General features: G+C 40.3%; 1 protein-coding gene and 1 long non-coding RNA gene across 10 annotated transcripts in view; one reads left to right on the top strand and one right to left on the bottom strand.

Moving 5' to 3' along the window:
* The window catches only part of ESRRG (estrogen related receptor gamma), a 616,331-nt gene that overhangs the window by 452,259 nt on the left and 136,383 nt on the right, over positions 1-27,689 (bottom strand). The window lies entirely within an intron of this gene.
* On the top strand, positions 4,996-26,291 carry LOC112839305 (uncharacterized). Of its 2 annotated transcripts, XR_012375660.1 has the most exons (5): positions 4,996-5,137; positions 8,173-8,368; positions 14,014-14,182; positions 25,874-25,939; positions 26,130-26,291. It is a non-coding gene; the product is annotated as an uncharacterized lncRNA (long non-coding RNA). The 2 variants fall into 2 exon arrangements; XR_003212170.2 differs by lacking the exon at positions 8,173-8,368.

Genomic DNA, 27,689 nt, shown 5'->3' with positions numbered 1-27,689 from the left:
ATGCCTTCAAAAAGTATTGCCCTGTGGTGTTTCACTGGAAATAAAGCCATCGTATACATAGAAGCCGGCCTGTCACATGGCGGACAGCACAGTTATGACCAAAGAAATCGTCAACTTCTGAAAGCTAATGGGAGGCTGGTGTGAACAATTCCTGTGTCATTCCTGTGCCAATCAACTACCTGTCAAATGTTTTCAATCAAGGAATAAACAAAATTTTAAACCAAACTGAAAAAAAAATACAACAAAATAAACAAAAATGATGAAACCCTTGTATTTTACCATCATCTTAAAATTATACTTTTAATCCTAACAGGGGTAAAGATTTCCAGATTATAAAGACAGATTATGAAAAGCACTGTATCACTGCGATGCCAAAAGTATTGAGCAATGGAAAAAACTGATGCCAAAGAAGCTACACTTCTTTGCTGAACTTTGGTGATCCCACTTTCTTTTTGCTCTCTTCCTCACTGGTGACTTCTTCCCAGCCTCCTCTGTTGATTATTCCTCATTTTTCCATCCTTTGACTGTTAAAGAAGCTAAGTGCTTGGACCTCTTCTTTCATCTTCTTCACTCACTCCCTAGAGGCTCACAGCTAGACTCCACAGTTTTGAATACCATAACTCCGCTGATAAATTCCGAATCTATAACTTATCCAAGATGTCTCATCTGAACTCCAGACTTATTTCTCCATCTTCCTACCCAGGACAACTCATTTGGATGTCTACTCTGCATCTCAAAATTAAAATTTCCAAAATAACTCCTGACGAACTATATCCTTCCACTAAGTCTACACTTCCACAAAATCTTCTATCTTCTGGTTGCTCAGACTAAAAACTTGAGAAACATCCTTGACTCTTTCTTTCTCTCACACCACTTGTCACAGTCCATATGGTTCTTCCTTTAAGTTATATCTAGAGACTGCCGAGTCCTCGCTGCCTCATCCTCACTACCCTGATCACACCACCATCACCTCTCTCCTAGACCACTGCAATGACATCTCAGCTAGTCTCTCTATCTCTGTACTGGCCCTCTTTAAGTTATACTCTATGAAGAAGTGAGAGAGATACTATCTTCTTTTTCTAAACTAAAGTATTAAGTTACTAATTAATTAGTGTCTACAATAAAATATAGATAATAAGAGTACAAATTGATGAGCTTTGACAAATGTATACATCCTTAAAACCATCTCAATCAAATTATAGAACATCTCTATCGCCCTAGAAAAATTTCCTTATGTCCCTTTCCAGTCAAATACCTCCCACACAAAGACAACTAGTGTTCTGATTTCCATGATTAAGCTTAGTTTTGCCTGTTTCAGAAGTTCACATGAATGGAACATGCATCATGCACGTTTTGGTGCCTGGTTTCCTTTTGCATAGCATAATATTTCTGAGATTCACCTATGTTGTTGAATATATTCGTAGTTCATACCATTTTATTGATGAGCCGTATTCCACTATATAAAGAGACCACAATTTATTCCTTTTTTTATTGATGGGCATTTGGAATTGTTTCCAATTTTTAGCTGTTTTGAACAAAGATTCTATGAAGATGCTGTGCAATTCTTTTTCCGGACCTGTGTTTTCACTGTTCTTCAGTAAATACCTGAGAGTAGACTTGCTGGGTGATAGGGTAGATATTTTTAATTTCATGGAAACTACCTTCCAAAGTGGTTGTGCTACCTTCTACACTCACCAGCAATGAATGAAAGGTCAGACTGCTTTACATACGAACATTTGGTTGTTGTAGGTGGGGTGTTGCTTGCTTGCTTGTTTCAATTTTTGCCACTCTAGTGGATATGAATGGTATCTCATTGTGGGTATAATTTACCCTTCTCTGATAACTAATGATTTCGAATATATTTTATGTGCTTGTCGACCATTTGTCTATCTTCTAATGTATCTGTTCAAGTCTTCTGCCCATTTTAATGAGTGACTGGTTCAAAATATATCAGATTTTGAAACTCCTCTGCTCAGAGCAATCCAAGTGAGCATGTCAGCTCACTTAGTAAAAGTCATCATCTTTACAACATCCACCAAGAGACAACACGACTTGCCACCAAGGAACTCCACGGTCTCATCTCAACCATGGTTCTGCCTGCTCCAGCTGCTACAGCCTCCTCTGTCCTCAACAACCCAGCAGGTGCCGTTCTAGAACGTCCTCATTGTGCCTTCTGCAGGAACGTCCCCACCCAATATTTCCACCTGCCTGTTTACTCACTTCCTTTGGTATCTTTTGGAATATTCTGCATGAAACAGCAACCACATCTTCAGCATTCTCTCTTCCCCTTATGCAGTTTCATTTTTTTTTCATAATACTTAGCATTAAGATTTGATTACTTTTAAACTTATTTTTTTTACTTACTTTTGCTCCTTCCCTCCTTTCCTCCTTCCCCTCTCCCTTTTCTCTCTCTTTCTCCCTTCTATCTCTCCCTCCTTCTCTCTCTCTCTCTCTCCCTCTCTCTCTCTTTTCTATTGTTTATTGTTTATCTCCCTCTACCAAAATGTAAGCTCTATGAGAGTAGGAAATCTTTGTTTGCTGCTGTATACCCATTCATTCCACAAACATTTTGTTTGTTATCATATCCCCAGATCCTAGAACAAATTTTTAACTGTCTAAAAGTATTTAGAAGACTGCTTGCCTGCGCTGTTTGCAAACTTAAACACATGAAATTGTAATCTTCAACTATACAGTATTTCTCTTCAAAATGTGCAAATATATATATTTAAAAGGAAAAAAAGTCCCTTATAACTATGCTTCCAAACACAAATCTAAAATCCATGATGTTTTTTTATTCAAAATGAGGCTAAGTAAACATATGAACCAGACTTTTTAGAACAAAGTGAAAAAATTAAAATAATTTATATACATAAAAATTAAATATATATATTAAAAAATTAAAATAATTTATTTAATGACCCTGAGATCAAGACTGGAGCTGAGATCAAGAGCTGGATGCTTAACTGATTGAGCCACCCAGGCACCCCAAAAAATTATATATATTTATATTTATACACATACATGTACACACATGTATAGAGAGCCTATTAAATAAAGTAATAATAAAATAGATAAATTAATTTTATTGAGTGCCTGCCTTTGCTAGGAACTATATTAAATAAAGTAACAACAATAGATAAACTAGTTTTACTGAATGCCTACCATATGTTAGGAACTATTAATCCTCACAAGAACCCCATGAGAGACTACTCCCTCTTTACAGATTAGGAAATGGAGGCTTAGGGTGTTTAAGGAACTGGTTAAATTTATGCAGCTAGTCAGTTCCAGAGCCAGGATTTAAACTGGACTGTATTAGATCAGTTTGCCTAGATTATATATATATATATACGTGTGTGTGTGTATATATACATATATATGTGTGTGTATATATATATATACACACATATATATAAAATACATATATACATATGTATATGTACATACGTGTGTATTTAATTTGAATTAGAAATAAAACATTAAACGGTGTCTGGGTGGCTCAGTTGGTTAAGTAACTGCCTTCGGCTCAGGTCATGACCCCCAGGGTCCTGGGATCGAGTCTCACATCGGGCTCCCTGCTCAGCGGGGAGCCTGCTTTTCCCTCTGCCACTCCCCGTGCTTGTGCTCTCTTGCTCTCTCTCAAATAAATAAATAAAATCTTAAAAAAAACCAGTATGATATATATACAAGGATAGACAAACCAACCGATCAGCGGAACCAGAGAGCTTAGAAACAGGACAACGCCAGATGGTAACTTGGTATCTAACAAAAGTCAGCTGTAGGGACGCATGGGTGGCTCAGTCGTTACGCAGCTGCCTTCAGCTCAGGTCATGATCCCAGGGTCCTGGGATCGAGCCCCAGATGGGGCTTCCTGCTTGGCGGGAGGCCCGCTTCTCCCTCTCCCCGACTTGTATTGCCTCTTTCGCTGTTTCTCTCTCTGACAAATAAATAAATAAAATTTTTTTAAAAAAGTAACCTGAAGATCTTTGGGGAAGGATGGACTATTTCAGTCAACAGTACTGAGGTCATTGATTATCCTTAAAAGAAATCCTACCTTATACTATACACAGCAGCAAATTCCAGATGGATTCAAAACTGTGAAAAGCAAACCTCTGAAACTTTAAGACAATATAAAAGAATATCTTTATGACCTTCAGTTAGGAAGAAGAACATTATTTTCGACAAAAGAGAAGGTGCTAATCATAAAAGACTGGTAAATTCTACCTAACTAAATGTATGAAAATCTTTTCATCAAAGGATACCATAAAGAAAGTAAACAGAGAAACCACTATTCTTAGACAATGTTTACAACACATAAAATCTATTTCTAATTAAGGATTTCTTTTTTAAGTATAGTTCCATCTTCCCTGAAGTCATCACTACCTGAGTACCTTACTGTTTCTTTGTCTATTTCTTCTTAGTGCTTAGAGGAGTAGGTGTTCCCTAAACACTGTTGATGAGCAGACTTTTATTTTAGGCTGTTTTCTGTTGCAGCTTATGTAAAATTTTCCTTGGTTTAAACAAAGGCTACCAACTACAGGTGGCATTGTTGTAAACATACATCATGTTCTCAATTACCTGTATGAGAGCAAAGACTGACACTAGTAAAACTTCATTTAAGTTTTTTAATTCAATTGAACCAGAAGGTCATTGAACCTTCAGTAATTGCGATTGAAAACCATTTGGCTAAAGGAGAAACATACACACACACAAAATAAATTGTGACATAATCTTTACTACAGATTATTCATTTTAAAAGAAATGACCTAGTATGGTTCTTCTTACAAGATCATTATTGCCATTATTTTACCTAATCCATTTGTTAATGATTCTAAAGTAAGAGTCAAACTTGGCCTCATGTATATGGTCCTAATAAAGAAAAATTGGCAGTGTTTTGTTCTCCTGAGTTCATGCTTTAAGCTTTGTTCTAGTTCTAAATGATGGAATAAACACAAAGGAATGGACAGAACGAGAGAGGGGAAGGAAGCAGCTCAAGGATGTGAGGGAGCAGCCCTCGCACTACAGATGGGGGACAGGGCCAGCACCAGGTTGGTGACCGTAGTGGGAGGCCCCAATGTCGTCCACGCACCACCAAATGTTGGGGGACCTGCTTAGTTCCACCTGACTGGGTTCCTTCTGGGTAAGTCTTCGACTTTTTCTGATTTCCTCTCTGTTTTCATTCTAAGAAGACAGGGCTTAGTAGACCTAAGTGCTTAAAACTCCCTTGTCTGTGTATGTTTAAAAATATGTTCCCACATGAAGGCATGACAGACAGAGGGATATAAATGAACACGTCAGCCTAGATATTCAATCTGTGAAGCCTGGCCTCTGTCACCTCATCCATTAGATCTTGGGTTCCCACAAGCAGGAACCTTCTTTTTTTTATGCTAAATTGTGAAAGTCACTGTTAGGCTAACAAATCCTGGGGTTAAACAACAAAGCCGGGAACACACCAGAAGGCATGAATAGAAGTACACCATGGAAGGAGTCCTTGACATCTAATCCTTCCAAAGTTTTGTTGTTGTTTTTTTTAAGACACGGTATTCAGGACTAGGTAGCCAATATCACACATAGAAACCATATAGTTCTGAAAAGAACAGTGACATTGAAGTCAGGTGTGGAAAACAGCAACAGAGAAAACATACATTAATGTGACATGATAGTCATAAGCCAGAGAAGAACCAGATAGAGACTATCACTCTTCTTGCATACCGAGGTTGGCTCCTGATATGGGGAAAACAGCTTGGGGTTTTGAAACGCAAACACCTGGGTTCAAGACCCATCTGTGTCATGCACAAATCACATGACTCTGAGTAAGTTCTGTCATCTCTCTGGGCTGTTCTGTGAGAGGGAAGGAAATGACACTCAGCTCCCTGAGTTGTTCAAAAATTCAATGAGATGATGTACTTAAAACATTTTGTAAAGTGTAAGGCACTATATAAATGTAATTCATCTAGGTAAAGAATAGTTATCAAAACAGATTCTCCCTGAGGAAAGGACAAAGAGAACACGCTTATTAAATTATAGCAAGAGGAGTTTATATTAGGCACCAGGAAAAGCATTCTGACCGTGGCACCAGTTATAAGGGTGGGAACAGAGTTGCCTTCTGAGGTAAAAACCACCATCACTTGAGGGAATTAAAACAATCTTGCCTAGAGGTAGAGGGATAGAATACGTGGCACTTTCTGGTGTCAGGATAAAAATTGGGCTCAGAGTTAATAAAATCCCTTAGCCAGTTCAGTCTTCTAACGACAGCCTTCTGTTTGTGTTTTCTGGGACCCTAACAGCATCAAATCATATAGTTCTAAAGTAGTTACTGGCCCTCTCGTGTAAAAGTTGAATGAACACCTGTCTATCCCCCTTCGTTATTCCCAAATGAAGCATTTTTAAATGAGTCACCAACGTATAAAAGTAATTTGATGACATGATGGCAAATATTAAACATGCAGGGCTGTCCTTAGAAAAACTCAGGGAAGAGGAAAATTGCAGTGTTCTCTGATTCTTCCCACAAGGGACAATATGGACCCACTCTGTGCAGCGTTCTAGGGAAAGTACTAGGAAGACAGAGGAAAAGCTAAAGCAGACACAGTCTCTGATCTCAAGGAGTTTCAGTCTAGTTGGAGAGGCAGACATTACTCAAAGCCACATTATTGAAAATAAGCACAATAAAGGAATTTGACCAACACAATGAGATGATAGAACAGATATTTGAGGAAACAGTGGGTATTAACCAGGCAAAAACTGGAGATTTCTAGGCAGAGACAACAGGAGGCGCAAAGGTCCTGGGGCAGAAGGCAGTATGTTGAGGCCAAAGATCTAAAAAAAGGCAGCTGGGCAGGTGCACAGGGTGGGGAAAAGGGGCGAGATGAGGTGAGAGAGGTAGGTAAGGCCAGACCAGACAGGGACTTTCAGGCCATGTTTAAGATTTTACGTGAAGTGTGATTCAATGTGAAGTCACTGGTGCAATGTAGGTTAAGAAAAAAGAAAATCACAGGACCTAAGAATTGCTTATAGAAGGGATAGAGGATCGAAAACCATGGATGATTCCCTAAGTCACAGGTGTGCTGCCAGCACCCTTCTCTCCTTGCAGAGTGGACCATGCATGTCCATTTCTGTAGGCCAATGGCAATTCTGATGAGCAGGTCATCAAACTGAAGGATGGGGCCATGGGGAGATTAGGTACGCACAGTACATCATGAAATGCACAGTTCCTAAAACAGAATGAATGAGTTATACAGAGGGATGAGGGTAGCAGCTGACACTGAATGCAAACCACTATGTGTCCACCTAACACTACAGGTAGACTTGGAAGGGAAATCATCATCCACACTTACTCCTCTCTGCTCTAGATAATGGCTCTCTATATTAAAAATGTTCCTACTATTAGTAGTTCTGTATTTATAAAAGGAGAAGAGAAGAAAAAAAAACTCGGCAGGGAAATAATAACAAAATATATGACCCACAGAGGTGGTGGGAAGATATAGTGTTATTTTACATATTTGATATAGAGCCTAAATTAAGCCATAGAAAAGAGGCCATGAATCTTCAAAGCCTCATTATCAAGCCTCCCTAAACCTCAAATACAGAAAAATACATTTCATAAACAAAGACCCAATAGGATTTTAATAGTACAATAAATTTCACAGACATTTGCACTAATCACATTTCATTACATTTTTTTTTAAAGAAATTCCATTTGATGGAGAGTCAGATTTTGAAAGAGGGTACAGAATATCTTTTAGGGAGCTAGCTTTGGACTAATCATGAAAATGTAAATCAAATTTATTATGGGCACGTCAAATATGCAACTGAAAAGTCGTACACGTTTCCCCACACACACACTCCTCAGATTCACTGTGGCAGGGGTCAGTCTCCTAAATCGCTCACAACATATCTTTCCTCCTGAATGACAGGAAACTCAGACCGCAGTTAGAGTTGTCAGCCCCTAAGGTGTTTGATGATCCTGGATGCCTTTCAACAGCTCTACATTTTTAATGTGTAGATGAGTTTTCTAGGGCACGGTTCCATCTACTCATCGCCTCATTTGGTTGAAGACACTCTAGCTTGAATGCCATCACCACAATAATCTCATACCCAGAGAAAAAGATACATTTATCCAATATTACCCTTAGACCAGAGCAAGGGCTCTTACGTGAACCCTGCCCTTTTCCATAGCACAAGAAGTCTAAAGGTTCATGGGGATATGCCCACCTAGAGTCTACATTCAACCTCTAGACCCTCGAAGTCCTGGGACCCTGGAATTCTCTAGCCCTGTCAACCTAAGCCTGAGGGGTTCAGGCCTGAACCCATCCTCCCAATGGCTGACTGTCCTGCCAACAGTACATTCCTAGGCTCGAAGGGAAGCCAAAGAGTATTTCAATGGGTATGAATGCGTAGACTGGGGTATTCGTTCATGTGTGCACAAGGCACTCTGAGATACTGGAAGGAGCCAGAAATGGAAAGAAAAGGGAGTCAGGATAGGAGATGGGGGTTGAGAGACAGGTCTTGTCATGTTGCCATGTTCTAGGGCATCACTCCAAGAAGTCTGAGGACTATACATTAGAACCTGGCCTTCCAGGTCACTCTGAGCAGTGTTTCTCAAAGCTGGATGTGCAAACAAAGTAGGTGGAGATCTTGTTAAAATGTAGATTTTGACTCAGTAAATCTGAGGTAGGTCCTTAAAGTTTGTATTCCTAATGAGCTCCACGATGATACTGGTGTGGCCGGTATCACACTTTAAGTAAAAAGGATCCACGATGGTGTATCATAAAAGTACAACAGACACTTTACTTATTTGTTAGGTTGATTTGTAGCTTTCAAACAACTGCAGTATGTGAGCCTCCATGTGCGCTCTTGCCCTAGCCCAGTAAGTGTTAGGAATATCCCTGCAATTCTCTATCATCCCTGACCTGCACATTTTCATAGAAATCTCATCATAAGGGAAGAGTGGAGTACAAAGTCTCCCCAAAGGACTAATTGTTTCCATTAATTTTGCTTCAAACGGTGCACCAGACAGTCGCCCAGGCTATTCATAGATTATAATTCTGGTACTGTGAACAAAGTTGAGGATTCATCCTCCCTCGCAAGTCCATTTCCTCATCTTCACTCTTCCCAAACCGCTGGGCACCACCTCTACTTCATAACAGTCATCTTGTAAATAGAAACCAGGGGGACTGGATCAGAGAAGAGAAACCCGACCCTCCCACCTGGGAAGCTGTATGCCCTCAGTGGGTGCAGGCTCACCTGTGATTTAGCTACCTAGCTACCCCGAGGGACTCTTCTCCCTTCCTCACATCCCCGCTCAACATTCTGGCTCTAGTCTCCTCATTTAAGCATGTTCCTGAGGCCCCTGGAATGAATAAGGGATATCTCTCCATTTACTTAGTTCTTCTAGTTCTTTTTAGCAGAGTTTTGTCATTTTTCCCATAGAGATCTGGTACACATTTTGTTAGGTTAGCGCCTGAGTAGTTCATTGTGAGGCGGTGCTACTAAATACTCTACTCTTACTCTTCCCTCTTCTTAGACTAGCGCATACTCAACCTTCAGGTTTCAGAATACCTGTCAGTTTGTTTGAGAAATCTTCCTTAAGTACATATTTAATCACTTATTCAATCACTCATGCATTCATTTAACAAATAGATAATAGAATTTCTACTATGTGCCAGTTGTTATTCTAAGTCCGAGGAAGAAGACAAAGCCATAAAGTTCTCAATCCTCATAAAACTTCTGTTCTAATGGGGGAAAGGGGCAATTTTTTTTAAGATTTTATTTATTTATTTGACAGAAGAAAAGATAGCGAGAGAGGGAACACAAGCAGGGGGAGTGGGAGAGGGAGAAGCAGATTCCCCGCTGAGCAGGGAGCCCGATGCGGGGCTCCATCCCAGGACCCTGGGATCATGACCCGAGCCGAAGGCAGATGCTTAACGACTGAGCCACTCAGGCACCCCTAAAAAGGGCAATTTTTAAACATGAAATCTTCTGACAGCAGGAAATGTATCTGTGGAGGTATTCGTTAAATAATGAATAAATGAATGTTGAAGTCTGTTATGGACGCCAGGAAACTTGATTTTTGGTTAGCCTTTTCTTCCACCAAATTGTAAAAAAAAAAAAAAAAAAATGACAAAAAAATTAGAGAATCTCTTTTATGTTTCTATTGACTGCAGCCTCTGAGCTTGTTTAATGATGAGTTCACCTTCAGTGCTTAAGAAATACTTAAATGATTGCCTGCCTACTGTTTAGGAAACACATTTCGGACTATGGGCCCTCGTACAGAAATCTGCAAAGAAGAATATTAAATCTGAGATGGAGGACGCCTTTCAAAACTGAAATGGGTGGATTCCTCTGAATCTGAAGGGAAGCGAGAAGGGCACATAAAAGAATCAACACCTTCTTTATTTCAAATTAAAAGGCATCCCTTTCCCTACCCCGGATTCTAATACAAACAGCTCCAATTCCATAACCCTTCACCAAAATCAGGTTCGACTGAGCCACTGATGGTGATGTCTAACTTACTCTTCAGGTGTTGCAAGAGGCAGAAAAGTGCCAAGAACCACTTGCAGAAACATTAGTGAAGGCACTGAAAGTTTTACTATCAACTGGAAAATCCACAAATAAAAATGAAGATGAGAAAATGCATCACTAAAAATCTAATGTGCAGTTGGCTAAATGATAAACCAATTTGAATTAGTGAATACTAATTGAAAAACTGCATGACAAAGTATTTTCCCATTAAAACGCGACTTTGCTAAAGGCATTTCCAATTATGTATCATGCTTCAGTAAAAAGCTTCACACATCCTAACAACAGTGTCTTCTTCAACTTTGCCTACTGATCGAATTTTTAGCACAACAGCACCTAGCCCAAATGACTTTAAAAATTATATGCCAATGACCTTGACAATGTTCTTCAATTTTTATGAGGTTCTTTTTTTTCTCTCTCTCTGAAGTCCTCATACCTAACTGAACAGATGCTTTTAACTTGATAACCTAATTATTATCTATGAGTGTTAATATTTTTAACCTTATCAGGGTTATCTGCATCCCAGAAACTCACAGTTCACTGGACTTTACTAGACAAGTAGAATATTTAGAAATTTTAACCATCTAAAAGGACATTTTAGATGAAGGACTATCTCCCTTTGAAGTTCACAAATATTTGAATGTCCTTTCAATTGCTTAGATAACTTACTCTTCTCAAAATCAGGGCAGAGGTGACTGCTGGGAGCCAAAATTGTAGATTCCAAGCCTACAGGGAAGGGAATATATTTGGAACATAATACCCTGTTGGTGCTCAATAAATGTTTATTAATGAGCCCCATTTTTTGACCCAGGCATGGAGAATAAATCCAAGGAAGGAAGATTATGCAAATAGACAGAAAGGTCACCCAGCCCTACATGGGGGTGTGGCCCAGGGTGGGGGCAGGACCAAGTCATTCAGGTGACAGGACATTCTCCTGGGTGTATAGCAGTGACCCCCGCAACCCCCATTCCAATAGCTATCTATTCCATTGTAAAGTAACGTAGAAGGAACATTTTAGTCCGTGGCTGCAAAAACTGCTGTTTGAGGAAAAAAAATATGTAAAAAACGATTTCTCCTCATAACAGCTTAAAGAGATTCTTAAGCCAGAAGATTCTTGATGGAGAATAGAGTGAAGAGAATCAAAGCACGACCTATAAGCACCATTAGTAATTGGTATGTCCACATCGTGCAACTGCAGGATAAGGGAGAGCTCTCCTGAAGCTGGGCTTAAAAACATCTTTTCAGTGAACAGATTTATCATGAAAGTGACATGTTTGGAAGAATTACAAGGACTGGAAATTCACAGGATCCAAACTGATGACATCAGGCAAGGGCTACTCCAAAGGCAAAATTAACAAAACAAGTTTATCACCTTCTCGGATATAAAAAAAGAAAAGCCACGAAACAGTTACCAAAATGCCTTATAAGATTCATATGTCCTTTCTCTCCAATACTGCAGAGAAAAATGTCTGTATGATTTGGCACCAGTCATTAGCCATTTAAAATTATTGTTTTTAATCTAGTAAGTAAAACCAAAATTTGCTACATTTTAATAAAATATTTATGATACTTCAGGAAAATAGCTAAATAGCTCTGATCTGAAAGTGAACAATGAAACTGAACTAAACGGATATCTCCCCAGGAAGACATACAGCTCAACACACACATACATGCGACTGTCACGTATAACATTAAACTCTATTTCATAGACGTTCTCTTCTTTTAATTGAAATCTTATCTGAGGTGGAGATTACCTCTTTTCCTTCAGCTACACTCACCTTTTCTAGCCTGAAGGCCCACAACTTGTGAATTATTAAACAATCATATTTGTAGCGGCAAATTGACTTTTGAGAGAATCCATATTGATTGAGATATTCAAGACTAATGATTTTGAGGTTAAGGTGTTTAGATATTATTACCTCTGATGAACTAAATCGGTAGGGCTTTTTTTCCCCCTATTTATAATATTTTCCATTAATAGATAGTCCAACTTGCTCTTCAGCCCTACATCCACTCATCAGACCAAGAAGTGTGCCCAGCTGGCTTTCTCAACTGCGAAAGCATTTGATATGCTAAAACAATGCCAGTCGTTGCCTGCACCCACAAAATAATGGTAACTATAAGTTCGTTAGCTGGTTAGCATTCCCTCAGCGGTCAAAGTCATATTTTTAATTGTTGTTAGGCTAACGAGTCTTGCTCTGTTTCTACGCATAATTCAGAAGGCATTCCTAAACCACAGATAACTGCCAATGGAGTACATAAGAGTCACTACACGAGCGTGCAGCGGCCCAACCTGGGTAAATCCATTGCTAGTTACCAGAAAAAAGAACACCAAGTTCATGGTCAGATGTACTTTACTGTAGGTCAGCACCTCTGTCTTCATAGACAAAAGATAATACATGTTCACCTACCATAAGAATTCCTAACAGTAGTAGCTGAGATGTTTTGCATTGACTTAGGTCCTCAAAGGACTCTCAGATAACTGAAATGCTGGAACACCAGAAGCTATGGTCCCAGCACTTAATAAGGAAGATTATCTTTATGACACCAATTCTGCATGAAATCTGAGCTTAAGTGTCTGCTCTGCCACTGACCAGCTATATAACCTTGGTCAGAGTATTTAATATCACTGGGCATCTATCCATTCCTTAGTTTGAATGATGAGTTAATACCTACTGCCTAGGTTCAACAAAATAATGTAAATAAAAGCTTTCCAATTTTTAAAGTACAATGACGTGCACATCTATGTTTTTGTTGTTATCCCTGACAGGAGAGTGAGAAACTGTCTCAGGTTTTCAAGGTTGTGGGATGAGAGCCTGCAGGTCAAAGATTTTCTTTCTCTCTTACCCCCATCCAAACCACCACCAAATCGTGTTGGAACCTCCTTCAAAGTATATCCAGAGACCCTAATTACTTCTCCTCACCTCCATGTGTACCTCAAGGGTCCAAGCCACTGTCCCCTGTCCCCTAGATTTGTGCAGTTGCCTCCTAGTGGGTTTCTATGCTTCTGCCCCTGCCTCTCCTCAGTCTATTCCTTACACAGCTGCTGGAATGATCTTTTACAAAGTAAGTGAGATCATGTCACTCCTCTCAACAAAATCCTCCCCATAAATGGCTTCATCTCTTTCAGAGCCTTGTCAGGGACTTAAATGACTCTACGCATGTAGCCCTGACCCTATTTCTTCCCCGTCATTACCTCCTCCTGTTCTCTCCGGCATACTTCCCTCCATTGCTGACCTCGCTTTCCCTGAACATATCACGCACCTCCTTTCCTCAGGGCGCTTGCATCTGCTGTTCCCGCTACCAGGAAACACCCCTCCCCACCAGCCACATAACTACCCCAGCAGCTTCTTCAGGTCTTTTTGCAAATGTCATCTCAGGGGAGTCCTCCCTGACCACCCTAGAGAAAAGTACATCTCCACCCTCCTTCCCTCTCTCTAGTTTTTCCTATCTTCTGACATACTGCCTATTATCCTTCTTTGTTTGCTTTCTTCCTAGATGTAAGCTCAATGTGGGCAGAGCTTCAGTCTCCTTTATTCACTGCTGTGTGCCTAGGAGAGTGCTGGATTCATAAATGTATGTTAAAGAAGAAAAGAAAGCAAGAAGGAAGGAACGGATTCTAAATCTAGCCCTGCATTCTGACAACATCCTTGATTTTCACGAACCAGTTAAGTGTATGCCTCGTTTTTAATGTCATACGTGATCGGGCACTGCCCAAAACCATGTTGCCATAAGTGTCCCCACCCCACTGGTTACATCGCTGAAAATCAGTCACAAACCCTAGTGTAATTCCTGAGCTTAAAGCTAAAGTGGAGAGAAATGATTATGGTAAATGCAATCATTATCATTAACATTTCTGTTTATTTAAAGAAAAAAAGTAGGTAATTTCCAACTATGTTCATCTTTTCAAAAAATTGCTAACTGCCTTGAGACTCTGAAATGTCTGCTGTGACAATAACCTGAACTTGACCCTTGCAGATAATTCATTTTCCAAAGGGGAAAAAAAAATAGCACTAAAAAGATCTCAACATTTCTTAAACTGAGAATCATAATATTTCTATTCCTAAACCACATATACATTAGTCTCCAAAGTTCTCAAAGTAAAGAATAAAAAGGCTGGTTTATAATTTTTTAAACAGAAAAATGGGCAGCAGCCCTTTAAAACTTCTCAGTTGGAAAGGGATATTTTTGGTCAATGGTCTATTTTTATTTCTGCTCTGCTGTTCCTCGAGTAGTCCAATGACAAGGACCTGTCCTTCAAAGTTTTAGTCTGTGGGCACAGAATTAGCATTTTCAATTACTTTTCCCTGGATGAAGTATACAAGTTTATTTCCCTTCCCACCTCCCTCCATTCTTTCTCTTCTTCCCTTGGAGGACAGGGAGGGTGGTTTCTGGGTTGCCTTTTCTTTTTCTTTTTTCTTTTTTTTTTTTTTCAGAATTATCTCAGCAGGCTACAAATACAAATACTTTAAAAAGTAATTTCTAAATTTCCTCCCCAAAATAGGAACTGCGGATAGGATTTAAACATCATATGATGTATGCTTAAATTGTCGAGGCTACCTGTCTTAGTTAACATGTTTATTTTGTGTCACTCTTAATCAGCAGTATATTTTTGTTACTCCTATTGATTCTGCAGCAAAGCTAGTTAATGTCATTATCTTGGATAATATACTTGGAACAGTTACCCTTACAGACATTTTTAATAAAAATAAACATCAACTGGGGACTCAGAAATGAGATCAGAATGCCTTATCAACCAAAGAACCATCAGTGTTCTACTTCACATTCTTCTTTCAACGTCCTATCTTTTACCACTTTTTTAATACAACAATCTGGTCAGATCAAGGACAGATATGGAAAGGGGGGAGACAAAAAAGAAGCAGATTCTGTTTCATTTTTGGTAAAGCCAGTAGCCCAATGTGAGCAAATCAGAAAAGTGCAGAACATGTAGTTGTCTTGCCAATTCACTGGATGATGTTGGAAGGTCCTTCCTTTATTCTGGCCTTGATCTCTATCTAGCCAGAGAAGTAAATAATGCTCAAACCCTTTGGAAATACTCAGTGCTCGTTAAAGGAGGCACCCACAGAATTTTGGGAGTATTCACTTCAGTTCTTTCTAGTATTCTGCTGCTCTACTTTTAAGGCTTGAGGGGAGGTACAAGAGACACAGAAGTCTGGGATCTAATCTCTTCTACTGCAAAGAGCCATCCTTAGATACAAAAACAGGCAACTGATGGACTAACCAGAACACCTCGTATACCGATGGGAAAGGACCACAATTTGTTGAGCACCCACCACTTGCTGGGTGTTTTACATAATTCTATTTCAAAGAGCAGATACCTGGGATAGATCACTTTAACCACTTCTACCAAAAAGCTCAGCATCAAATTGTCTTACCCTATGCTGAAGACTGCAAAAAGGGCTACTGTCCATGATAGGTCCAACCATTGTCTGTAAGTTCATTAGCTCTGGAATTCTCCCAGGGCTTAAGTCTATTTTAGAGCATGTTTTGCAGTCTGTCTAACATCAACTAATAGAAACATCCTTCAAGTTACTTGGAAAGCTCTATCCAACAAAACTGCTAGTGCTAACACAAAAAGTATGAAGAAATTGTTAGGTGTGGAAGATGTATAAATATGCAAAATATAAATCACTTTAATAATTCTAAACTAATACTTACTTGAAGCTATAGGAGTATAATCTAGCATGTCAATGGAGAAAATGCGCTTAAAAGTGCGTGCGTGCGTGTGTGTGTGTGTGTGTGTGTGTGTATAACACACATAGTACTTCCTGCCCCCATCTACTCAAGCACACCCAGGTTAAAAGAAAAAGAAGTTGAAAAGAATGAAACGAAGACGTTCTTCCATGAGGCTGCAAATGTTTAGCTATTGGGTGAGTCTCTAAACCCTGTCAGGGCCACTGGCTGTTTGATTCAGTTTACCTTTGGCAGGTGTAACCTTCATAATCCAGTGTCTCCATTGGTCTGACCTTTACTTGGCAATATCTTTTTAAAGCAATAGCCTTCAGTGTTAAACACCTCTTAACTATGGGCTCATTGAACAAAGGTAACATTCATCTCTTCATTTCACAAAGACAGGCAACGGTAGCAATTTTTATTTGTAGGAACCTAACTGCCACTTAGACTCATTTTTATTACTCTTCAATAATGAGGATTGTGTTTTGTTGTGTGCTTAAATGATAGGTTGTACTCAAATGAACCTGCCCTTCCTCCTTATTACTCTTATGACTTTCATAAGGAAGGAGAGAGAAAGAGAGTGTTTGGGCACATTCCATTCTGCGTCCAGCCTTAAATCAAGTGCCCTAGAGGGGAAGTAGGTGAATCTGGAGCTCCCCCCAACCCCTCTATTAGTTTAATCACAGTGGACTCCAGGGTACGGAGCATCCAGAGCAAAGACAAAATTATCTTCTCCATATACTATGCTCAGAACTGTTACATTTATATTCTTAAAAGGGTTAAAGGCAGTGGAATGTCATTTCCTTCTCTCTTATGTCTGTTTCTTGCACTGTTTGGAGAAACGATAATTGATCCATTACTGGCTTGAAACGTGTAGGCAAAACTTTCTTTGCAATCTTCGAGACTAGCACATTTCCTCTGCCTTCTCCTAGGGCATTGGACCTTATCTGCCAAGCCCTTTGCAGTCAAGTTCTAATGCCACCCAACGATATTAGGGGGAAAAACCCTAACAAATTGGAGACTACATAAACTAATTTTCCAGTGAGGACTTGTACTTCTGTTTTTAATCTAAGAAATGAAGGGACTACTTTGTGAAATTTTTAGCTATATTTTTAGTCTCAATGGCACTTCCTATTTGGAGAGCACTTTCTCAAACCCTTCTACATGGAATGTAAGAACTGAAAAGTTCCTTAAAATTTGAGAATAAGTACAAGGTCCCACAGCTGGCTGGTGCCTGGCCCTCCAAGAGACTAAGTGTCCTGACTCCCTAACCAGCCTTCCTTCATCTATGAATTATTTATAATACCAGGCACTTGCAACCTCCTGAGTTGTTGGGTGAGAATAATTTACCAATAGGATGAATGGGGAAACAAGCCATGGAGAATTCAAGGCCCTTGCCTAAAACGAGGGTTAGCAAAGAACTGCCACAGGGCCATATCTGACTCCCCCGACCTCCACCCTCCTACCTGCACCTGTTTTTTAAAGAAAGTTTTATTGGGACACAGCAATACTCATTACTTTACATACTGCCTAAGGCCATTTTTGTGCTGTAATGGCTGAGCTGAAGAGAAAAAGGAACATATTTACTGTCTGGTTTTCACAGAACACGTTTGCTAGTTCCTGGCCTAAGGTACACAGTCAGTGTCAGACTGTGTATTAAAACTCAGCTCTCACTCTTTTTACACAGAGAATAGAATAACATCTATTCAAATGTGCTACGTTAATCCTACCAGAATCAAGAAAGATCTCCCGGACACTGCGCTAACTCTACAAAGTCACATGCGTTATCTATCTTTTGATCTCTATCCACATCCTTACCATGGCCAACCCTGTGTCTCTGTTTCCCAATGCCTTGTGCCATGCTTCTGAATGCCAATCTCTTCAATGACAGGGCAGAAAGAGCCATCTCTATGCATGTACCCCATCCTGCCCCAGTAATGTATAGCTACATTGTATCGAGTAGGAAACTGTTCCTGTGCATCAACTGAGGAAATGAAAACTGTAGGCTGTTTTGGCTTCTTGAAGGAGTTCAAGGTCTCTTCCCTTTACTGTTCTCTCCTCTCCACCCTTTCTTTCCAGAGGAACACATGCCTAGAGCTGATTTGCTACATGCTTAAAGGGGCGAACCACTCCTGGAGCCGAAGGCCACAGCAAGCTGGTGCACATGGGCTGGTTCTCTTCTCCTTCACTCACGTGATCTGACAGCCCACCCTAAAGAAGTTTGCTCCCATGCTTTGTCTCTCTTTCCCACCCTTCTGTCTTTTCTCTTCTCTGGGAAGCTAGCCAGGTAGACTCACAGATGTAGCTTAGACTGGCTTGATTCTGAAAACTGAAAAGCCCCTCTAGCATTCCCCCTTTTCTCTGGCATGAGCTCCGGCCCCAGTTCCTGAGACCCCATGGTGGGGACATGCCAGAGAGGCCCTTCTTTGAAGGGTGCTAATGTGTGATTCAGGATTGGCCTTACGGGGCATTAAGCCTCTCCTTTGAACTTACCAGGGTTCTGCTCTTGGATTTGGCACTAAACACACAGCCCCAATCCAGTATTACAGTATTACCCCGACCCCTGTTCCTACTCTAACCTAGGATTTGCCAGTCATAAATATCCCTTGAGATTCTCAAAAGATAGAAAGCTTGCTCATGGCTGGGATTCTTCAGTCCTTGGGTTATCTGGACATTGTACCAGAGAGAGATGACACAGAATAAGATAGTGGATCCAGGACATCTAGATTCAATATCCATTATCAGTCACTTACTAGCTGCTTGGCAAGTCACTCAAACTCTGCACCTCTGTTTCCTCCTGTGTAAGAGGGGGACAATAAGAGTCCCTATCTCATTGGTATTGTGAAAATTAAGGTTAATAGATCTAAAGTACTTAGAACTATGACCGGTGCCATAATAAGAACTAGAGTAAGTATTTGGTAATTAGGATGAAAATTGAAATTTTATTTTAGAGGAAAACTGTCACCAACACATTAGGCATACTCAGCCGTCCAATTTCAGAGGAGGGCTTCACAGTGATTGCATACTATGGCACATGTGTCTCTGAGCCCTGAGTTCCTTTTAAAGTAATTCCTAAAGCCCCATAACCTCCAGAAACAAACAATCCAATATCTGAAATGGACATCTCCCAAGGGAAGCTTCTAAAATATCACATTGCTAAACCCAAGGACTTTGCTGTACAAAACCATTGTTTCCCCTTCTTTTCTTTCCACCCAACGGAAAGCTTAACTTCTAGTCCCGAATCCCTTCTTACATGAAGTCCTTTTAATCACCCCGTCTGTGGCATACTAAACCCTCTTCTGTCTCTCCGATTTGTGAATTCGTGTAGTACTAATGTTCACCTTCTGTATTACACTGCCATGCATGGAATGATCACCTTACTTAGTAAAATTCACTAGCTGCGGCCTCCAGGTTGACTGATGGCTCCTCTTCAGACATGGTCTGTTGCCTAACTTTGCATCATGGGTGTCTGACCATCTTTTAGACACCCTCAGCCATGCCCCAAAGAAACCTCAAACCTGAAAAAGCTGACAAAATTAACCTCACAATTTTTAATCTAAGTCTGTACCGTTTTTGTATTCCTCATCAAATTAATGGTAGCCCTGCTTACTAATTTTTTTTTTTTTCAAACCAGCAATCTATCCTCAGCTCCTCCCATCTCCTCTTTCCTCATCTAATACACCACCAGGTCACACTCACATAATCTCACCCAGGACCGCTCTAGTCTTGACCACTTCCCCAACCCTTTCCATCCATCATCCAAGGTGCTGCTTCTCTACCTCCACTGTCTCACATTACTTCGATGGTATCCTCACTCCTTCAAATAAACCCATATCCAACTTCATGGTACAGAATGTCCGTGATAACTCTGCCCATAAGCTGAACAATCGTGGCTCCTTCTCTCACCTACACTCCATCATCTTCCATCTTATTCTCCAGCAACACAGAACCAGTGTCGTTTCCAAGACAGTTTAGGCGGTCTCCTATCTTACACATGCTTTTCTCTCACCCTGTAATCCCTTTTCTCATCCTGACCACAGGAAAACTTCTATCTATCCATAAAGTCTCAGCTCAAATGTTACCCATGTGAACCCTTTTCCTGACTCTACCATTTATTGAGTAACCACTAAGAGAGCCAGATACCATACTAGTCACTAGTTACATAGCAGTGCACATGACAGCAATCCTGGGAGACAGGAATGCCTTTTCCTCCATGCCACCTCTGGCCCTAATGCGTCTTTCCATCACAGCAAGAATGGGATTAAGTTGGAGGAATGTGCATGTCTGTCTTTCCACTCTACCATCATTTGCCACAATGCTTAATAAAATACATGTTGAAAGAAAGGAAAACTATACTTTCTCTCTTCAACTAATTTGTCATCTGGTTTCACTGGATTTTTCAAAGGACATTATCTAATACAGGGCACAGTGGTCAACAGCATAGGCTTTAGAGTCAGACAATCTCAGTTCCAAATTCGGTCCCACTATTCAATAGCTATGGGACCTTGGGCAGGCTACTTATCTTCTATAAAATGGAGACAATAGTGGTACCCTGTTTCACAGGGCTCTTGGGAGGAATCAATGAGGTGATACACAGATATTACTCAAAACAACACCTGCCTCCAAGTGACTCTTCGATAAATGCCGATGTTTATTATTTTGTATTTAATACTGCGCATCTCCATATATGAGAGAATTGTGGAAATAAATAAAATTGTGGAAATAAATTGTGGAAATAAATAAAAAGTAATCTCTTGGTTGAAGTAGTCCCTTCCTCAACAATTTTTACCTCCCATAGGATTTCCGATTGTGCTGAATCTAAAGAGTTAAACACACACACACAAGCATTTTTCCAACTAAGGCCTGTCTTCTGAGGATGAGGGTCGGGGAAGGGAGTGCTGCTGGTTATGGATGTTAAATCAACAATTTTTTCTTACAACAAACCCCTGGCACCCTGTTCTCACCATGTCATGGCCTGTGATGACTTAGTGTCTCCCAAGCATGACCAAGTGATTAGCAGGGCTGTGTCTGTGCATCTCAACGGTAATGGGAGCTCTCTTTCCATTTGCCATGTATTGAAGCCTGAGCGCTTCGCTGCCTCGTGCAGTTTCAGCTTGATGAATTCATTATTCTCCATAGTTTTCTCCTCCCTCCTTCAGAGAAAACCTTTCCCTAAAATGCCAGGGTTTTTTTCCCCATTTTAGAAACTGGGTGTTTTTTTAAACACGAAACTTTGATATCAAGTCTACAACTGCTTAGCTGCACCCAACACCATTCTTCAGAAGAAGAAAATAATGAAATGCAAGTTCTCAGATACAAATACCACAGTACTGTCTTCAAGAGAAAGCACACAAGTGTAGTTGGGTATTTTCTAAGGGAAAAAAAAGTTGGTTTTTTTTTTAGATTTGCAAAGGAACAAGGCAAGTTATTTGCCCTAGGTGAGCAGTGATATGCTAGTCTAAACAACAGACCTGAGAGCTTATCTCCCACTGTTTGCTTTTTTCCCCATAAACAAAGCCCAGCCATGTTTGGAGTGCATCCTTCCCCATTCCCCCATTCAGAGAGTGTCTGCTCATCCTGACCCTGTACTCATGGACAGGGATGCATTTGGAGGGTGACAAGGGCAATTTCTGAAGAGCCCGTGGTTTTATAAGGCACTTTCAGGAGAAATGGGAAGGAAAGGAAATTATCCTAATGGAATGGAATAGTAGCTAGTCAAAGAACATCTTGCTTCAAACCAATCTGCAGCTTCCAAACTTACTCTTTTCAGTTGTACGACTGGCCTTCAGTAGCAAGAGAACTATAGGGGAGAACTCTACTCCAGGACAAGCAATAGACAAAAAACCTCTTTCTAATATTTCTGAATCAAGACCTAGAGTTAAATGGACAATAAGGACTCTGCCTATATAAAGGGTGACATCACAGACTCTGGTCTTTTCAGCCACCTGCAGATGCCCAGGTCACAATCAACTTTATCTTCACACACACAAGGTAACATGAACCATCAGAAAAAAATTTTTTTAAAGATTTTATCTATTTATTTGACAGAGAGACAGAGAGCACAAGTAGGCAGAGGGAGAGGGAGAAGCAGGCTCTCCGCTGAGCAGGGAGCCGGATGTGGGGCTCGATCACAGGACCCCAGGACCATGACCCGAGTCGAAGGCAGCCGCCCAACCGACTGAGCCACCCAGGTGCATCCCCCCCCCTTTTTTTTTACCATCAGAAAATTTTATCTGAGGGCAATGAGGATAATGGCTAAAAGCTCTGGCCCAGAGTCAGTCTACCTGAGTTTGAAACCTGACCAGTTCAGGGACCTTGAGTGGATTATTTATCTAAGCCTCAGCTTCTTTGTCTGTAAAATGGGAATGTTACTACACACCGGATATGTCACATGGTGATTAAATGAAACAACACATGAAATGTGCTTAGCACATATTTAGCTACTATTAAAATTAATATCAAACACAGTGGCATTGATTATTTTTTTCTTTTTGGTCATTTCCTGATATATCTTTATATATTTATTTTCTTTTTTCAAAAGCAGATATACATCTTTCTGGATGAAAAATTTGTTATCAACCAGAATTATTCTTATCTTACCCAAATATGAATAAAATGACCCTTCTCCTGTGGAGGTTTTTTATATATATACTCACATATATATAGAGAGAGAAATAAAATAATATATATATATATTTTTTTAAGAATCTACTCCAAAAAGTTTGCAATACATGACAGCAGTGCTTTGTGCAATGAATGCCAGATTATTACAAAAATGCTTCCTTCTACAAAATGAGAAGAGATCCTGCCTGCTAATTAAGTTTCTTACATACAGCAAAGCCTTATCCCCCTGAGGGTGAAACCCTCCCAAATGGATATCTCCTCCATTAGGCAAAATAACCCCATATCCTGCCACACTTACAGGCACAACCTTGCTGTGGTTACACAGCGTCTCACGATGATGCTTCAGATCTAAATATAGGGTCATGGTGCTGGGGGAGGGGACTGAGAATAATAAGGAGGGAGAGCAGGTGGAGACCCACGCACTAAGAATAACCAGAAAGCATGACTACATTTAGAGCTTCCCATGTGTAGGATTCAAGCAAATTAATGCTTTGTTTCCAGAAACAAAAGAAACAAGAGCTATGTCCAGGTTTCGCTGAACCTCTGACAGGAATAGACTCTTCTTTACATATATTTTTTTCTTTTGAAGAACTGAGAGCTCAAAAGAAATCCCTACAATCACTTTAAGACCTTCTAATTCCCCAGCGGCATCCAGACCACAGTTAGGGAACGACCTGCTCACAGGGGCTGGCACCAGCTTCATGCAAAACAGCTCCCCACACATAAAAGTTTTATTCGGCAAAGTCTTAACAAGCAGAGCACACACTGCAGTTTCAAGTATCTGTTTCTCTCACATCTTCAGGATGGATGCTTTTTACAATGTTTTGGCAGAAACAAACATCTGTTTTGGGGGATGACACCTGAGACTTTTAACAATTCCTATAATGGAAAAGTGCTGACCAGAGGAATGTTTACAGAGATTCTTTGTGCGGTGAGGATGGCCCAGGTATCTTGGTCTGCTCCACAGAAGCACAACCAACCAACATCGCTGAAAATCTCTGGGCTGACTCCCCTCAACATTTTTCTAGACCATCTGCTAAAGAAGAGAATCTCTTATTGAGCCTCCTAGAGAATTTTCTGCATAAGCTGGGGCTATTCACAGATAATATTTGGTGACGAATCTGCCTTCCTGTCAAACTGAGAGAGGTCTACATGCCAACTGGATTTGTAGAGTCCCAAGAGAAGTTTGGGTCCATAAACCAGTGAATGAATTCCATTAATACATATATGTAGCTTTTCCATCTGTGACATAAATGACATTTTTTACTTGCCTATTTCTGAAGATTCTTTATTAAATAATAAACTCAAAAATAATTTCATACAAATCACCAGCGTATGTAACTATCATTCCCTGTGATTACAATGGCTGCCTCATGGGCGAAAGTGAGGTTCTAATTCAAGATCATGATGGAGTTTGCCAGTGTGGGCCCTTTTATGGCAGGTCCAGATCCCAAGGCTACTTTCACAAAACCAAATCCATCAAAGATCACTTGGAGAGAGTCTGTGAATTACTCTTAACTTCAAAACGTATTTATGAGTATCAGAGGCTGATGAGGTAGGGCAAGAAACTCTTTTGAACAGCTTTATAAACCACCTTTTGGGTTTTCCCAACCCTACAAGAAAGGAACCTCAGTAAAGAGATTCTTTAGCAAACAGAAGTGCCTCCCCCAGAGAACCTCCACACACTGGAAGAGGCTGGTCAATATAACTCAGAATATGTTCTAGAAACTTCACCCTCACACCTTCACCCTCACACTCACGCTGGAAAAGGAAGAAGTGGTGCAAATCTATCCAAACATTTCAAAGGCAAACCTGCTTCCCTGATAACTGAATTCCAGTCAATGGCTCTATATCTTCCTATGATGGAAAAATCCTCCCCACCCCTATATTTTTCATATAAAGGATAGGCTGATCACTTTTAGTTAATAAATTGCTTTTCCATAAAGCTAAGTGGGATAAAACTCACCTCTTCCATATCGTAGAATGCAATAGGGGTCAAGTCTTGCTTAAAAGCCATTTGTCTGGTGTCATTTATGGTATCAGCTACCATAATCTTATCACTCACTTGTGGGGGAGGGGGGTGACGGGAGGCCCAGCACTCAGGACAGCTCATGGCAAAGCCCTAAGGGGGTAAATTCATTACAACCTCTCCCTTAGACTTGATCCAGAAGAGTTAGGTTGGATAGGAGAGGCTGCCACACAGAGGCAATGATTTGGGAAGCAAAGAGCTAGGCAAGATCCTTACAGATGTATACCAGTCCTTGGGAGCTAGAATATAGGTCTCCTGGACAGGATGTGAAGTAAACAAAGACCAGGAGAGCTTCTAAAAACTGTGCTGTGGCCAAAGGCAGTGAAACTAAGGGGAATCTAAACTTTAGGTCTCCTCACTACGGAGATCCCTCCCAAGGCCCTGAGTATACACAGTTAGATACTTTGGTGACATTTCCTAAAGCAAGAAATTTCAACGACAACTGAGCTCCAACTTTCCCTCCGCACTCTCCTTGGTTGGATGGCCTAGGAGTGGCCTCAGGCATTGTTGGCATTTGGCTAGGGGACAGATGAGTTAGTAATCTGTTTAGCTTGAGTTTAGTGTTTCTAGCTATGTGGTTCACAACCATTTCCACACAGAGTTAAACTGTTGTTAGTCATCCCATGCAGGAACAACCTACAAGAGGGCTCCCACCACTCCATCAACCATGGGTACCAACATGTCTGAGAATGCAGGGCCAAGGGTCATATAGAGATGTAAAGGGGTCATTTGGGGGCACTGACTATATGTGGTCATGGAAGAAAAATAAGGTTTGAAATGTCTGAAACAAGTTGTCGTCTAGAAGACTCTTCTAAATCTCATAGCTCATATATGAAAGAAGCTTGACAGAGTTTTTCCAAAAACTTGACAACAATCCTAAAAATTTACATAACACTGCCAATAATGAGTAGTGTAACTGAAAGAAGTTTTTTTAAACCATCAATAACAAAAAGCAAATTTTAGTCAACATGCTAGAGGAAAGACTAAATTATCTTTCTATTCTCTCTCTAGAAAATGAAATTACAAAGTCTTTGTTGTCATAAGAAGAGGCAATCAAAGAGCATGAAGCCATAAAAGGTAGAAAAACTGTTTTATAGAGGAGTGTCAAAGAGCTAATTAAATTTTTGTTATTTTTCTGAATTTTTAATATTTTGATATGTGTAAGCTTTGCTAAATTTAAATTTTGTTGTGATTTCCTTTCTTGTTCTGAACAAATGTTCACTTTTGTAGCTAATTTTGCATTTTTAATTTTATATCCTTTCTCTAGCATTGCTGTGTTCAAGAGAGGGATCATGCAGGCATGCTTGAACCAAAAACGTAAAAAGGCAGCAACTCATAAAGCAGCAGAATGCCAGTGGTACCAGCGATTCCCCAAGGGGAGAATCATCACTGCTGCTGCCTGGTCCAGCATCCCCTTCCTGCTTGGAAATAGGTTTCCAGTGCTCAGGTTTGGAACATCTTAGTGTGTATGTCTTGTTATAATGGATGTGATTCCATTACAATCATACTTCCTCTTTGAGGGGAAAAGTGAATTACAGGGAGAAAAGGACTGTGAAAGGATGTTGAAGGTTTTTATCTAAGCTGTCCATCTAGGTCCTATAGAAAAAGTCCAGGTCCAGAGTTTGATGAAGACACTCATTTCTGTCTACGATTTTTTTTTTTTTTTTTTTTTTTTTGGCCATGTGGGCTTAAGACCAGGACAGTTAGCCAAGGTACTCCATGGATAGAGCAGAGGCCAGCAGTGCCCTGCCTGCATCTCTTCTCCCTTACCAATTCAGGATAGGCTGCCTCAACTACCATTACCTCCCTCTTTTTTTCTATTTTTTGCCAGAAGGCATTCTCTGGCCACCATGATGGTTTGCTTGCTTGCTTGTGTGGTGATGTGCCAAGGAATTAATCTCCCACCACAGCCCTAACCAGGAAATGACAGAAGAGCTGGTGTGCAAATATTCCATCTGCTTCACTTCTTGGTGGATCACTTTAAGGTTGCCCAGAGTTTTCTAGCAGGACTGAGCTCCAGTTATAACTTCCTTGATTACAAAACCTTTTATTGGCTGCCTTCCCTTCTCTGTCTTACTTCTTTACTTTTCTGAGATCACTTCCCAAATAAACTATTTGCCACTGAATCTTTGTCCTGGGGTCTGTTTCTGTGGGAATTCAAACTAAAGCTCTGGGGTATTTAAGCCTCAAAAGAGAAAACACATTTAGAAGAAAGTAAAGACACACCTAGAGTTGCATAATTACTATTACATTACCAATTATAATTAAGTCCAGAAGCTGTATGCATCCATCAGCATCTTTGTTTTCTAGTCACTTTGACTCAGAGACTTCAAGAGGAAAATGACTTACCGTCAGGATTCAGCTATTCCATGAAAACTATAGAGACTTTTTGGACTATCTATGACAGACGATTTTATCTTGCCCTGACCTCTGCTCAGGATCCCTCATATTTGCTCTTTACTTCCTTCACTGTAACTTTCAATACTCAGGGCAGGCCTTTGCCTATAAATACAGGGAGCAGGTAAGAAGACTACTGCCCCCCACCTCCTACCTGCTTTATGGGGCTCCTTCCTCAGCTTACTTGTTTGTCCAGCACTTGGCTCTGGCCTCCTTAATTTCTGCCCTTTTGCTTAGGAACCCCTTCTCTCAGATCCAGTGGGTTCTGATTTGATGGCTTGACTACTCAATTCATACTTGGCTTCTCTTTGTGGATCACTTTGGTAACCTCACACACATACCTTTCCCTGGCTAAGATTCTGGTCCTTGCAGTTGCTTCTTAGTATCTTCTCAGGTGACCTATGCCTTTGGGGAGCAGAATCAGACACTT

Source organism: Callorhinus ursinus, unplaced genomic scaffold (genome assembly GCF_003265705.2).
Source record: "Callorhinus ursinus isolate GAN/ISIS: 27379988/994484 unplaced genomic scaffold, GSC_fseal_2.0 scaffold54, whole genome shotgun sequence".
NCBI classification, from domain to species: Eukaryota; Metazoa; Chordata; class Mammalia; order Carnivora; family Otariidae; genus Callorhinus; species Callorhinus ursinus.
Note: the sequence above shows the minus strand (reverse complement) of the source record. Positions and strands in the feature narration are given on the sequence as shown.